Source organism: Sitophilus oryzae, unplaced genomic scaffold (assembly GCF_002938485.1).
Source record: "Sitophilus oryzae breed Bouriz unplaced genomic scaffold, Soryzae_2.0 scaffold_810_pilon_pilon, whole genome shotgun sequence".
In the NCBI taxonomy this organism is placed as follows: Eukaryota; Metazoa; Arthropoda; class Insecta; order Coleoptera; family Curculionidae; genus Sitophilus; species Sitophilus oryzae.
In genome coordinates, this window is record NW_022147429.1 from 6,404,622 (window position 1) to 6,419,944 (window position 15,323).

The 15,323-nt window shown below is 32.9% G+C and overlaps 1 protein-coding gene across 2 annotated transcripts in view; it reads left to right on the forward strand.

Annotated features, from left to right (window-relative positions):
• The window catches only part of LOC115889099 (protein jagged-1b), a 410,680-nt gene that overhangs the window by 337,497 nt on the left and 57,860 nt on the right, over positions 1 to 15,323 (forward strand). The window lies entirely within an intron of this gene.

The window sequence follows — 15,323 nt, forward strand, 5'->3', positions numbered from 1 at the left end:
AAGATAGTATAGGACATAGGTAGATATAAATATCAATTATTTGTAGAATTTTCTAAAGTCTCCGCAAAAATTGAATAGTATAAGGGTGTCGCATTTGAAATAAAAAAGTTGGTATGACCACCGTTACATGCCACACCCTGTAGAAAGATTTTGTTGAAATAAATAGTCAACTAAAAATGTCAATCAAAGGGTCCAAGCGTTTTTTCGAACATGCTTTTATTTATTCATCATCGAATTATTTAGATATTATCCATTTAGATGATACACACTGTATATTTTCTCAAGTAACGTCTTGCTTGAAAAATTGTTCTGATATGTGGATTACAGTAAAAATATCTACGAACTTGTTATCCTTGTTAATTAAAATGGTAATATAAATAATAATAGTCAAGTTGTTTGAAGCTCCTAATAACAGATAATATACTTAATTTCCTTCAAATTAATACTGAATCTGAATGCATATTACATTTACAGCGACATCATTAATACTGTATATTTATTTTTTAACAGTTAATAAAAGAATCAATCAATTCCCTGTTTCAATTCCCATCTAATTGAATGTTTAAATAACGTGTGCCTCACCCTTATAACTTTTTTATTTCTTTAGATATTTAGAAATTTCGTATGTTAGTATATGACATAAATTAGGATTGATTGGCGTATTCAATTGTTTTTGGCCACTTCCTGTTTCACCGGAAATGACTACAACTTTTGATTTTTAAATGACATTCTTGGTATATTTTTACTTTATTCGATAGAAAAACTGACTGAAATAGACACTCTGAATGGAATGACATATCATATATGAAATTTTGATATTTTCGCTTTAAAAAAAATCCTATTTTAAATTTCAATCTAGAGGGCCATGACTGTGTTAAAAACACTAATTTTTAATGAAAAAACCTTAGAAAAATACATTTGATCGTCTAATGTTTTTCGTGTCTTGTCCTGGCCGGTTAAAAGATGCCCAAATCGTATTTTTAATCATATCTCATTTTTTTTCAAATGGAACAAGGGTAGCTCATTAGCATATTTGGAAAAAGCATTTTTACGAATAATTTGGTACCACACACTTGCTATTTCTAGTCAAATTGTCGTTATGAACCGCATGTTACAATTTCAAATAAACCATATGCGAAAATGTCAAAAGTTGTAATTTTCTATAGAATAAAGTAAACAAATACCCTGAATGTCATTTAAAAATCAAAAGTTGCAGTCATTTCCGTTGGAACAGGAAGTGACCAAAATCAATTAAATGAATACGTCAATCATCCTAATTTATGTCATACACACATACCAAATCTCGTTTTTTTTTCTGAAAATAAAAAAGGTATAGGATTGAGCCACTTTTGAAACGCACGCAGTATACGGGGTGGTCCGAACTGCATTCCGGAAACTTCGGCGGCATATTCTGCAGATAAAAATAAGTAAAAAAGTTCGTATAAATGTATGTCCTAAAATGCTTAATTTCGGAGATACAGGGTGTAGAAGTTTTATTTTTATTTTGATTTTTTCCCAACAATTTCTGAAGTAACGTCAATAATTGGAGGAAAATTGGTGTCTAGAAGTTTTTTGATATGAGAAATTTGATTTTGATGTCAATACGATTCCCATTTGTAGGGGGCGCCACCTATACGTGTTTTAACTGTTTTGAAGATTAATAACTTTTTGATCGTACGTATATAAAACTACTGGGTGAAAAAATATACATTTCGCTGATTTTCTACGTAAGAAATGTCTCTTTGTAAAAATCGCTACGAGCAACCGTTCTCAAGATATTTAGAATAGAAATAGTCTATACGTGTCATTATTGACAAAAAATAAACATGTCGAATATATAGTTATTTGACTGAAATGATAAATTTGAGAACTTTTTATTTTTTTAAATTAATCATAAAATGTTCTTCGAAAAAGTGATGTAAAACAGTTTCTGTTGAACTTTTGACACAAAAACATTTTAAATTTATGATTTCAGTCTAATAACTATTTAGTCAACGTGTTTAATTTATGTCAATGATGACAGATATTGATAATTTCGATTCTAAATATCTCGAGAACCATTACTCGTAGCGATTTTTACCAAGACACCTTTTATACGTAAAAAAGGTTGCAAATGTATATTTTTTTACTCAGTAGTTTTATACAGGTACAGACGAAAGGTTATTACTCTTTAAAACAGTTAAAATACATGTAGGTGGCGCCCCCTACAAGTAGGGGTCATATTGATATCAAAATAAAATTTCTCATGTCAGACTCCAATTCCTCTCCCTGACTCCAATTTTGATCCAACTATTGACCTTAATTCAGAAATTATTTGGAAAAAATCGAAATAAGAATGAAATTTCTACACCCTCTATCTCCGAAACTAAACATTTTAGAACATACATTTATACGAACTTTTCTACTTATTTTTATCTGCAGAATATGCTGCTGAAGTTTCCGGAATACAATTCGGACCACCCTGTATACATATTTTATTAATGTATGTATAAATTGAAAATAGTATTTAAAGGCAAGTAACAATAAAAGAAACTGAATAATTTATCATACATTTATGGTGATAATTTCCTTCGGCGCCTTAACATTCCTTTAATTCTTTCCTTCTTTTTATTCCTTTTTCCTTCTTCCCTCTTTTCTACTTTTTTAATCTATTTCCTTACTTCTTTTCGTGGCTTATTTCCTCGACTTTTCCTTCTAAATCGCAAACACAAATATAAATTTAAATTGGAATTCCGGGAATCGGCCGGAGACGAAGAAGAAAAATCGTCGAGCAATATTTCAATTTTTCTCCCGCCATGGTAATTGTTCCTGGACTTGTACAGGTGCGCATTCCCATAGGTAATTCGCTACCTACGAACACACCGGGTGTAAATCTGGGTATTTATGGGTTTCCGTTGCTTTTTGCGGCTTCCAGTCGTGTCCGTACGGAAAAACATGCCGCACATGAATATTTTTCAGGCGTTCGTTTTATTACATAATTATTCTTCAAAGCCGATAGTCCACGGCTACCGGTTTTGAAATATCGCTATGAAACTTAATACCGTTAGTAATTGGTTGAATTTTTATCCTATCTAATAAAAAATCAGTGAGTAATGTCCATACATGGACATGTATAAAAGATAGACTAACCATATATTTATTTTGATCCAGCATAATGCAAGTGAAAATGTAAACAAATCGTGTGTTTATTTACAAGGCCGATAACTGATAAAATAAATGTATATGATTGAGTTGTGTTATTATGAATTATTAATAAAGAAACAAATCATCATCATTTTCAGCTTATTCCAATTATGGTGTAGCCTGTTTGTAGCCTCCCTCACATATTTAGATAATATCTTTTTAGTTGGGCCCATTGTTGTTTGCTGTTGGCTATGCGGGCTCAAGTTATCCCTGATAATTTCCTAATATTATGGTCCCAACTCAGGTTTGATCTTCTTCTAGGTCTTTGAATTCCTCGTGGGACCATGCTGTAATTTTGTGGTCCATCTGTTGTCCGTCTTTCTTGCCAGGTGTCCTGCCCATTGCCACTTGAGGGATCCCCGAGCCACCCCCGAGCTGTGTATATTCGGATCCCCGAGCTATGTCTTTTCGGTCTACTAGTTCGTTGCGTACATTACTTTAGTTTTTGCTAAAATCATTTTGAGAACTACTTTATTGCTGGCTGTTCGTTAATTTGTGCTTGTAGTTCTTCAGGACTATTGGCAATTAGGACTATTTACCTACTATTTATTATTAATTAAACATTATACCGTATGATCGACGAAAATCGGCGTCCAATTGGTTTGGAAATGACGATCAATGAGATACCCCATATAATTTTACATATAAAATGACAGCGACCTTCATTTCATAGCCATCGCTGACGCCGTTTTTTTTTCGATCAGACGGTAATTAAAAGGCAAAAGTCTATAAATCTGGATAAAAATTTGGCGAAAAAAAATTATAATTTAATAAAATACTATAAATCATTGTTTGATAATCAAATAAATAAGATCTTTGTGTATTAAGGAATCAAATAAATAAGATTTTTAATATAAATAACTAACAACTTATTAGTTACAGTTCAAACCAAATAAACTTTTATCAAGTGATTAAGCTTGGCCGGCGCAGCCTTGCCCCCTTTTATATATTTTCTTTTAATTAAAATATTTTAGGAAACAAAAATATATTAAGTATAAATATATAAACAATTATTATTTACAACAACAAAACTCACCTTCTTAACCAGTGGCGTAACTACCGATGTGTCGTGTGTGCGAAGCACACGGGCCCGGGCCCCTCACGAATCAAGCAGAATCGGGCGATCCCGAACTAAGTTCTTATCTATCACATGTCTTCTTAACTACTTAACTAGCACACGCTATCGCGAAAATAACTTATTACTTTACACTTGTTCTTGTGCAATTTTGTAGCTGTGTTTTCCTTTTTATTTTGCAAAATAAAAATAACTGGAAATATGTGATTTTTCATTAGGGCATTAAATTTGACAAAAAGGAAATTTGCTGTATTGTCACTGGATTTCTGTACCATCGAATAGAAATAGAACTAAGCTAGTTGTAGCATGAAAAAGAGCATGAAAAATTATACCGTTTTACTCCGTGGACAAGGTTACGACGGCGCTGCAAATATGAGCGGGAAAATGTGTTCAGGCTGCGATATCGAAGGTATCATCTTATGCTCCATATGTGCATTGTGCAGCTCATAATTTAAATTTAATCCTTAACGATTCTGTTAAAAATATTGAAGACATTTTTACGGCTTGATTCAAAGTCTATATGTATTTTTTGGGCATAGTATAAAACGATGGGCTCTTTTACAAAGTGTTACCAAAAATAAAAAAATAACATTAAAAAAACTAACTCCTACTCGTTGGTCATCAAGACATGATGCGCTAGAAGCTCTTCGTTTTAAGTATGTAGATGTTTTAAAACCTCTTTCAAAAATCATTTTAATTTCTACTAATAAACCTGAAGCTAATGAGGCAACAGCGTTAAAAAATCAGTTAGAAAAATTTGAAACCGTATTTTTAATTATTTTTCAAACAAAAATTTTAAAAAATATTGATGTTGTTTCTAAGCTATTGCAAAACAAACAGCAAAATATTGAGGAGGCATCCAAACTGTTCACGGTGTTATATGAAAACATAAAAAAAATGCATGATAATTTTAATTTAATTATGGGCAGAAGCTATTGATCTAGCGAAGCAGTGGGGTACAACAACTCAATTTGTAAAGAAAAGGATGCCTCGCCTAAAAATATTCTTTGACGAAATTAATAACCATAATAAAATTCAAACAAATGAAGATTGGTTTAAAATAAACGTATTTTTTAAAAGCTTGGACATAATTATATTTCAAATAAAATGCACTCAATGAAGTTTATTTAAATTTTCGCCTGAAGTATTACATAACCCTTCTGTTTCTGATGAGGATATATAATATTATATAAAAATAATACTATATAACAATTAATTTGATAATGTTATTTCTAACCTAAAATATGAGTGCATATTATTCAGATTAGTATATAAGTATTGAAATATGTAGCTGTAATAGGGGGCCCGGTAAAATTTTTGCACACAGGCCCGTGAGTCTGTAGTTACGCCACTGTTCTTAACAGCACTTAAGGGAAATAAAGGACCATTACTAATTACTACCACTTTTCCGTTCAAAATGTTCTAATAAAGTCGCGATGAGTTTTTTACGGCTATTAAGCTATCTTGTACACTTCGCACTAAAAGAGATTCTAAAAAGAGCAATGTTCGACTGCAAGGTCTGCTAGTAAACATTTTTTAAGCTTAAACTATCACAACACTATTTATTTAAACCAAACACTCCTAATACAAAACTAAAGTGTCAAAACGAATGACAATGTCAGGAAATAAATAAATAAATGACACTTACATTATTAAACTTCATTTTTTACAGCAGAGCTACCACCTAAATCCCCAGCGTGAAATTTAAATTCCAGTTAGCCTACCCGGCGCCAAAAAGGTCTATCGTTGGCAACAATGATTTAATTCAACCAATCATTGGCAACAAAAATTAAAAATTACGCCCCCGATTGCGTAACTAAAAGTTTACTCGGTATTGAAAATTCTAGGTCCACGTTGTGTTTGTCATTTCGGGAAAATCAACCCGACTGATTTTCCCGAAATGACAAACAACGTGGACTTAGAATTATAGCATTCATAGCAGTTCACGGCAAGTATTATATAATTTATTTATATACGTAAAACTGCAAGAAAACTATTTCCACTTTGTATGTATAACTTTATTTGTTCCGAATAACTTACATTTTAGATTTTTCTATTTATATTATTTGTCTTAACCCGCATACTCACTATACGCGATGAGCCACTATGTAAACTTTGTAGTGAAACGCAACATCGAAAAATTTTATATGAAAAAACTCTTTTATTTTTAAAAGCACCCCCTGATTGATTTTTTGTGTTTATATCCCAGATTCCGATTGAGTTGTCCAATATCATACCCACAAAATTAGGTAATGATGAAGAACAGAACTTTTGGTAGAAGCAAACAAAGTACGGGTTTTCCTATTATAATAGCGATCACTATTATAATAGTGATACTTTTTATGCATAACATAATATATTAATTATAAAAAAAAACGGAGGCAATGGGCCATGAATAGCGGCAGCAAGTGTGCCCTTACTACAATAAATTCATTAGGCTGACGGAGGCACCCTCTTGTTTCGTTAAAAAATAGACTGGCCCGATGTCAGATGGCCTCTCGATATATAAATTAGGGTCGACTGTAAGCCGATTTGTCATCTTACGATACTGGTTGACAGCGATCCTCCGTGATTTTCAGATTTTCGGATCAAGAGAGGCGATATAGTCAACTTGGATCGATTTAAATTTTCATATGTACTTACGAACTTGAATTAATATCAATAATTTGAGCCGTTGTTTGTCTTTCATCGGTTTTACTAAACGTTATTTACAACACTAATTCACTGGACGCGCGTTTTGATAACCATTTTAGCATCATCAGCAGATCATTAGAACTAATTTTAATTAATGATTAAATTAGTTTTTATTATCAGCTGATGATGCTAACGGGGTTAGCGAAATGAGCGTCAAAAAAGCGCAAAAAGTAAAATGTTTTGGTAGATTGTGTTGAATTAGTATTTTATTTTGCTGTTGTAACACCGAAGATTCCAACCCTCAACAATAAACGTTTTCACTAACCATTATTTTTTTAAATCACCCTTGGGCAATTTAGTATAGCAATCTAGTAAAATTACGCTAATAAGCTATTTGTTTTAACTTAATTTACTACGGTTAAAATGCAAAACACTAATCAGATGATAGTAATTTGGGTTCTGTCGATTTGTTTTGCCTTTGATTCTATTGATTGTTCTGGCTTTGATTCTTTTGTTAAGGCGTATTTTCTGATGACGTTGTCGACATCATGAACTTCTTCAATAATACCTCGTGTAGTACCTTTGGAATCTTTGGATAATATTTCGGTTGCTTTGTTTGATACAATCCCAGAGTTGAAGACCATAAGTCCGTATTGGTTTTAGAACTTGTCGATAAACCAAAAGCTTGTTATACTGGGTGGTGCATCGTCGTTGGAAACAGGAAATCACATGCAAATTTTGAACTGTCATATAACTCTCGTATAACATATAATAAAACAAATATGAAAAATTGAAAAAAAAAATTGAAATGAAAAATAAACAAATGAAATATAGGATTTCCTATGTTTCCAACAACGATGTTACTACCCGGTATATTGACAGGATTGAATACCGCTCTAGTAACCAGTACATTTTCTTGTGCTTCAATTCGAGTTCCTCACATTTTTTCTATACGTGCGATTTCCCCCTAAACTAACCATTATTATGAAATAAATATTATCTAGTTAAGACAAAATTCCAAAAACAATTCTTGTATTAAAAGGCGCCTATAATTATATTGGATATCTTATAAAGATGTTAGTTATATCATAATGCATCTACTGATTATTAGAGAAACAATCTAGACGTCAGATTTTACTTAATATTACAACATTACGTCGTGTAATCTCATACAGCATGAATATGATTGTAATAATGCATTCCTCTTTAAGACAAAGCTCGTGTATTTCTTATTAAAGCTACTTGAGTTAAAAACGTTAATTCATTCTGTGGTTCGTAACTATATACGAGTAGTAGTATCTTTATTAGCGATAAACGATAATTGTAAAAATTAGTACTGATGAGTAATATAGACGTAAACGATCCTTGTTGTAAAAAAGATATCTAATGAAGAAGTTATTAGGCGCTATTCTCACTATAACGTACCGTCACCGTCTCGGTAGAAAACATGAAGTAAATGGGAGATAGACGTTGCTACGACGCCGACGTTACGGTTAGTGTGAATATTTTCATTGTTGGCTATTTAAGAACATACACTGTGGTGGCTCGACGTGACGGTGGCGGTACGTTATAGCTTTGATTGAAGAAATAAGAAGATACGCAACCTTATGGGCGATTTTATGGCACAACGACTGTCCGAGATATAACTGGAGATATCATTATCTCTTGTAAAAACAATCCGGGAATCATAGACACAACTTTATCTAAATATATTTACAGTTTATCTCATCTTACCTTTTCTCATCACGATAATATCGAGAAATACTACGTTTCACACTATATACAGGGTGAGTTTCCTACGATGTTCTCTATGGGTATCTCGGAAACTACTGGAGAGAGTCGGTTAAAGGGGGAAAGAATTGCAGTTTTGTGGGGTTATAAATATGTGCCTTTCAGATTTTTGAAAAAGTTCATGGCTTACTAGATATTTGGAAAAAAAATTTCGGCTATTTTAAAAATTGTCCCTAATTCCATTGTAAGCTATTTTAGACAAAAAGTTTTCAGATAATAGTTGTAGATAATCACATCCTTAATGAGTCTGTGTCCTCCATTTTCTTCTAAAGCCTGTCATTTTTGACACATGACACAAACATTTTTTTTAAATGGAAACCATAGTTAGGTTAGGTTAGCCATGACTTTATAAAACGCGCCATTTTTTTAGCTTTTCAGCGATATAAGCTATAATATGTTTTCTTCGAAAAATTACTAAGTTATAGCCAATTCATATGTCAAAAATGACAGGCTTTAGAATAAAACTGAACACACAGTCTCATTAAGAATGTGATTATCTATAACTTTTATCTGAAAGCTTTTTGTCTAAAATAGCTTATAATGGAATTGGGGACAATTTTTAAAATAGCCGAAATTTGTTTTTTTTTTTCGAAATATCTAGTAAGCCATGAACTTTTTCAAAAATGCGCATATTTATGACCCCACAAAATTGCAATTCTTTCCCCATTTAACCGACTCTCTATCTCCAGTAGTTTCCGAGATACCCATAGAGAACATCGTAAGAAACTCACCCTGTATTTATATACAAAGCACACCCTCGTATTAACAAACATAATCTGAAATAATATAATTATCACTTTCTAACATCATGCTTACTAGTTTATCACGAATTACAAGAAGCCAGCAACAAAAGGGGGAACGTTTTTCTTGCTTCTAATTAGGGTAAATGAGGATTCTCCTTTTTACACTTGAGATGAATCTTAATGATACGTTTCTTTTCACACTCGGATTCAACCCTACTTATTAGTAACAATGACTTTTATTTCTTGATTTTAAGAAAAACGTCGTTCAAGTCTTTTCGGTTACCCGATCTGACTGGATGACGGGCAGATTTTTTCCGGTTTCTTTTTGTCTTGTGTCTTTGATTTGTGGAATCCGGTAGAAGTTATTTTAATTTATCTAATTTTTCATTGTTTTTTTTTGTTATTGATGGCCTGAGTTATTCTCCTCTGTATTACTTCGAAATGACTGTTGAACAATTTAATTTAATATTATGATCGAGTGATTAAGATTGATTTTCCTTGGTTGTCATCTTAAAGGTTATTTTTATTACTTAGCGTACTTTATTACTTTATTACTTAGGTTTTTCTTATACCGATTCTAAACCGTCTTAGGAGTAGAACTCTACAGTGCATACGCAGATGAAAAAAATGCCTCATATTTCCTTCTGCGTATGGGTATCACAGTTCTAATGCGAAGTAAGAGTCTTTCAGTCAGGTGTCATTTATTTTTACTTAACTTCATACTAATTTTTGATACCGAGTTTTATTACTGAAATGAACTGCTTTACAGACATTTACATATATACAGTATGTCCCCGGATTGTCTTTACAAGAGGAAAAACTTAACTACTACGTACTTGTACGTCTGTCCGTTCTGTAGCTACGGGGTATCCGTGAGAGGGGGAAACGATATTCTCTCGATGTTTTTCGTAAAAAATTAGACGACGCGTCCCATCAATAAAAATTCGACAAATTTGCAAGTAGCCAATAAAATGAGTGGGCGGAGCGATTTGCGGTGACGTACTCGTTAAGTCGACGTATAAAATATTTTGCTGTTTATTTAAATATTTTTTGTCCGCATTCCTTTCATAGACACAGATCCAGCAGACGCACTGTACTAATGAAGTAGTTTTAAGATACATATCAAAAACTACATGCATTATTTATATTGGTTATTCTAGACAGGTAGACATGTAACTACGCGATTTATCTAGCGTTTTGCAAATATTGAAAAAATATAATTGATAATAATTATTACTACACTGCAAAAACTAATATGATAAAATACTATTATTATAGAATTATATGAAAAAATAACTCATAGTTATAGTTTTAGTCTGACCATTAGTCTTACCAGAATTTACAAAACAGAATTAATATGTGTATAAGAACTTTTAATTTTTAACTCTATGATAAGAACTTTATAAAGTATAATAAAAAAACGGCGTCAAAGACGACTGGCGAATAACAATAGATGATAATTTTATCGAGGTCACTCACTAAACTATTATCTAGACCCTCTATTATTGTTATTTTGAGAAAAATGCATTCTTCATAAAAATTTTTGCTTGTTCTAAAATGGTTAATCCCATAAACCGTTTTAGAAAAAATTAAAAAAAAACATGAAATTAGGGTTGACAAGTCCTAAAAATCAAAAGTCGTTTCTGTGGTAATATATAATTTAGATTTTATTCTTTGATAGATTATTATTATTAATTTTGATTAACGTCATATTTTTTGCTCTTGTTAAAGTATCAAATTTTCCCATAACTATTCCTTTCCGTAGCATTGAACTAAATAAATTTTGTGCTTCCTTAACGTTTTAAAATCAGAAAATGAAAACCAAATGAAAACGAAATTATACTTATTACCATAGAAACGCGTTTTGATTTTTAGGACTTCAAAAATCTTGGGAAAAATTCAATTACGTTTTATTTTTTTTAATTTGTTAAAGTATACACGGGATTAACCATTTTAGAACAAGCAAATTTTTTATGAAGAATGCATTTTTCTCAAAATGTCAATAAAGACCAAGACCGGACAAGAAAGTTTTTCATCTTACAAAGACAATCCGGGGACATACCGGGAATTTATACATTCTTTGGTATATACAAAGTTGTATTAAATTAGCAGTCAAATTAAAAACCTCCATGGACAAACCTTCGTCATCTATAAGCCAAGCAAACCTTCGTCATCTATAGACCTTAAAGAAAACCATCTTGAAATTTAATGACGAAAGACTTGTTGTCATTAAAACTTCACTCACCATATTTTATCGTCTTCAAAGAGTATGTGGCAATTACCTACGCCCATTGAAACAACAGCAGCTGGTATGTCTTAAACAATTAAATAATTAGTGGAATAGGTAATAAATCTAACAGTGGCATTTTTGAATTAATGTTTTAAAATATAATAGGAATGCTCCTGAAGTAATAATTATTATATACCTAGTGTGTATTTTTACGAAACGCCAAACGTTAAATTAGAGGAAACCTCTTTGATTTTTTTAATACCATATTAAGCGAAAACAGTTTATCCCTCTGTCATTGGGATATTCTGGACATTCTGCTTTTCCATGATCCAGAGTTTTAGTGCACTACGGGCCATACATTTGGATATTCCCAGTACAGGCTCTCGACCAAGATAGGATGCCGATGATCCTTGCCTAGCTAGCTCATCGGCTTTTTTGTTGCCTTGGATGCCGCTGTGGTCCGGCACCCAGAATAATTTAATTCTGTTCCTTCGTACCGGAGCTCCCAGTTCACCTAGGCATTCCCAGATGAGCCTCGACGATACCTTTGGGCTCATAAGCGCCCCAAGTGCTGCCTGACTGTCGGAGTATATATATATTGATGAGCTTACCTGAATAAGCTCTTCTGTTGTTTTCTCTCGCACATTGTAGAATGGCGAAGATTTCTGCCTGGAATACGGTTGAGTATTTACACAAGGAAAAGGATAAGCTTACCTTTGGTCTTTCTCCAAATACTCCAGCTCCTGTTCGTTCAGCGGTCTTTGACCCGTCTGCATACCAGGTTAGTCCATCCTGAAGGAATGTTATATCTGTCCACATTCCTCGATCCATTCGATGTCTGATCTTGGTCTTGCATAAGTCTTGCACTGTCGTTGTCGGTCTTGGTCTTGCTGATTTAAGGCTGGTCTTCGTCTTGCAAAAATGCATGAGCAAGACCAAGACCAGTCCCGCTATCACTAGAAGAAATACAAATAATAAATCAATATATTGACGTTTATAAATAAAAAAATTGTGTGCAACTCGTTGACAAACTACTCTGGTGATCTCAAATAATGTATTTTTGGCGCACTATATATAAAAGGAATATTTTAGAAATACTATTTCTAATAATTAATTAACATTTTTTTCAACAGCACAGACACATAAACTAACTTAAAATTTTCCATTTACTATTAAATTGCCCGATAAAATGCATTACGTTCAAACCGTTCGGTACAAGAGTAAACCGCACCGCAGTGGTGCATAGAACTCGATAAAGTGATAAAAAAACGAATTTAAATTGAAATCGGTGTGAAAACGTTGAGATTATCGACGGTCGACAAAAAGCGGCACCGTTTTTGGTTTTATATAAAAATCAGGAGCCGATGTTCTATTGTAAAAAACCGGGACGACACAAATGGGTTCAGTGAAGCATTGCAAGACGCATTTAGTACTTGAAAAGATTGCTATAAAGAGTTTGTACGTAGAGAACCAGTAGTTATAACTATTTTGTATTTTATGTTTAACACTAACTTCTAACCTAAATATCTTGTTATTAATAGTTTTATCAATTTGTCGCAATTGAGTCGCAATTTATCTGTTATGTCACATCAATATCTGCATCAAGAGATCAGAAGACTTTATAAGAAGATATTTTATATGTGTTCCATGAAATCTTGTAATTTTTCTGAATTATAAAAAATCATCCACGTATTACCAATCAGAGTTTAAGGAGAATTTTATCTCAATCCATAATCCATTCCATACTAAAGTTTGCTATAACCAAGGATACTGATGATACATCAGTAAATAATTCTGTAAGAAGTATTATATACTTAGAAAGGAAAGAAGGCAATATGAATTAAGATTTCATAAAGATGTTACGTTTTCTATGAACTTAGTTTTAATCATCGTTTGGACGCTTATTTTAGACGAGTTTTAAGCACAAGTATTATTCCGAATACAAGAACAATAAAAAAGATAACCAGAATACATTACAGTCATAACAAATCACCAAAATCATAATAAATGATTGCAGCTTTATTCTGTTCTTAATTACAATGAGGTTTCCCTGCTCTTTTCATTTGCGACCATTGTGTTTCTGTATTGCGCCATTGCCATTTTGTGTCTGATTGTTTTAAGGTTAAGGTACCACTGTATAATTTCGGTAATCCATCTTTTGTCAATATTTCTCACCAAGTGATCTGCGCAATTTGAGGGATATAATTTTGTAGTTCACATCTGTTATCTGAAACATCTATCTTATCAACTTTCACGTGTATATATTTCCTCTTCGATATTCCAAGCATAAATTGCGTAATATGCTTTTATATTTCCTTATGAATTCTGGTTGCAATGTCCAAGTTTCACAGCCTGGTAGTATCAACTGGTCCAAAGCTCTTTTTAGACGGTGTTCTACATGTAGGCTCTGTAGAAATGGACCGACTAACCCTTGGTGATCACTAGCTTTGCCAGAACCCCAATATAAGGACATCGAGTTGGCGGGTCATCCACTCGAGGGAGGAGAGACATGGTCAGGTCCTCACAATAGGAATTGACTTTGAGTCCAAGGAGGCAATAGAGAAAGAAAGATATATTCTGTTTTATAGATCCGGGACAACACCGGTATCAGGTCTAAGGAGAGACCAAGTTAAAGAGGTGGTGAAAATGGAGACAGATCCTCCAGCCTCTACCCTCAAGGGTACATGAGTCGGAGACAAGCTCCTCGACTGTGAAGGGCACGGAAGGCTAAACCCCAACTGTGGAAGGGTGTATACCCTCGTAGGATGTTGATATCTACTCCTCGGAGGATGAACAGTTGTTGTCAGAGGAGGATGGGAAATACCCTGTCCCCTCTACAACAGGAAGGTCCCTATGTATGATCATTTATAGACTGTATGATGAGTTATAACTTGTTGATTAACCCCCCCCCCCTTCACTAATTCTACATTCTAGACTAAAATATAATGAAATTTTGCCCAAAACTGATGAATATTAATTTTTTTTTTCTATGTCCAAAAAACAAAAAAATCGTCATATTATAATGTAATATTTTATCAACGTCTTAAAGACGTTCCCTTTCAATAAGTATTTTTCTTAAAGGATATCGCGCTCGCATATCCGGCGGAGATTATCGCGAAAACGGAAGCAGACGGGACAAAAACGCGGACAATAATAATAATATTCCGGCACCGAAAATAAAAGTAAAGCACCTGCACAAGTAGAACGTTACTGCATTATTCATGAATCTATGAAAAGGCCCCCTCTCCACGGCAGTCTTTTGAACCGTGTTCGTATACGCTTAAGTGTCTGGTAATAAGCTTTTTGTACGGCAAATATAAATAGGATTTATTGTGTTTATCAGACAGGAATTTTTTTAAGTCCTAAAAATCAAAATGCGCTTGTTTCTATGGTATATAATTTCGATTTCATTCTTTGATGATCATTTATTATTTTAGGTTATTATCATAGGTTATTATTAATTTTGATTAACGCCATATTTTTTGCTGTTGTTAATGTATCACATTTTCCGATATCTATTATTGTCAAGACTTAAATAGATGTCAAGTTGGGTTTATATCAAATTGGGAAAAATCATATAAAATATAATTTTAGTAGACCAATTTGATGTAAGCCCAGGAGATCGGTTACCTGCATGCCATCGACCCAGATATGTTATTAAATAACA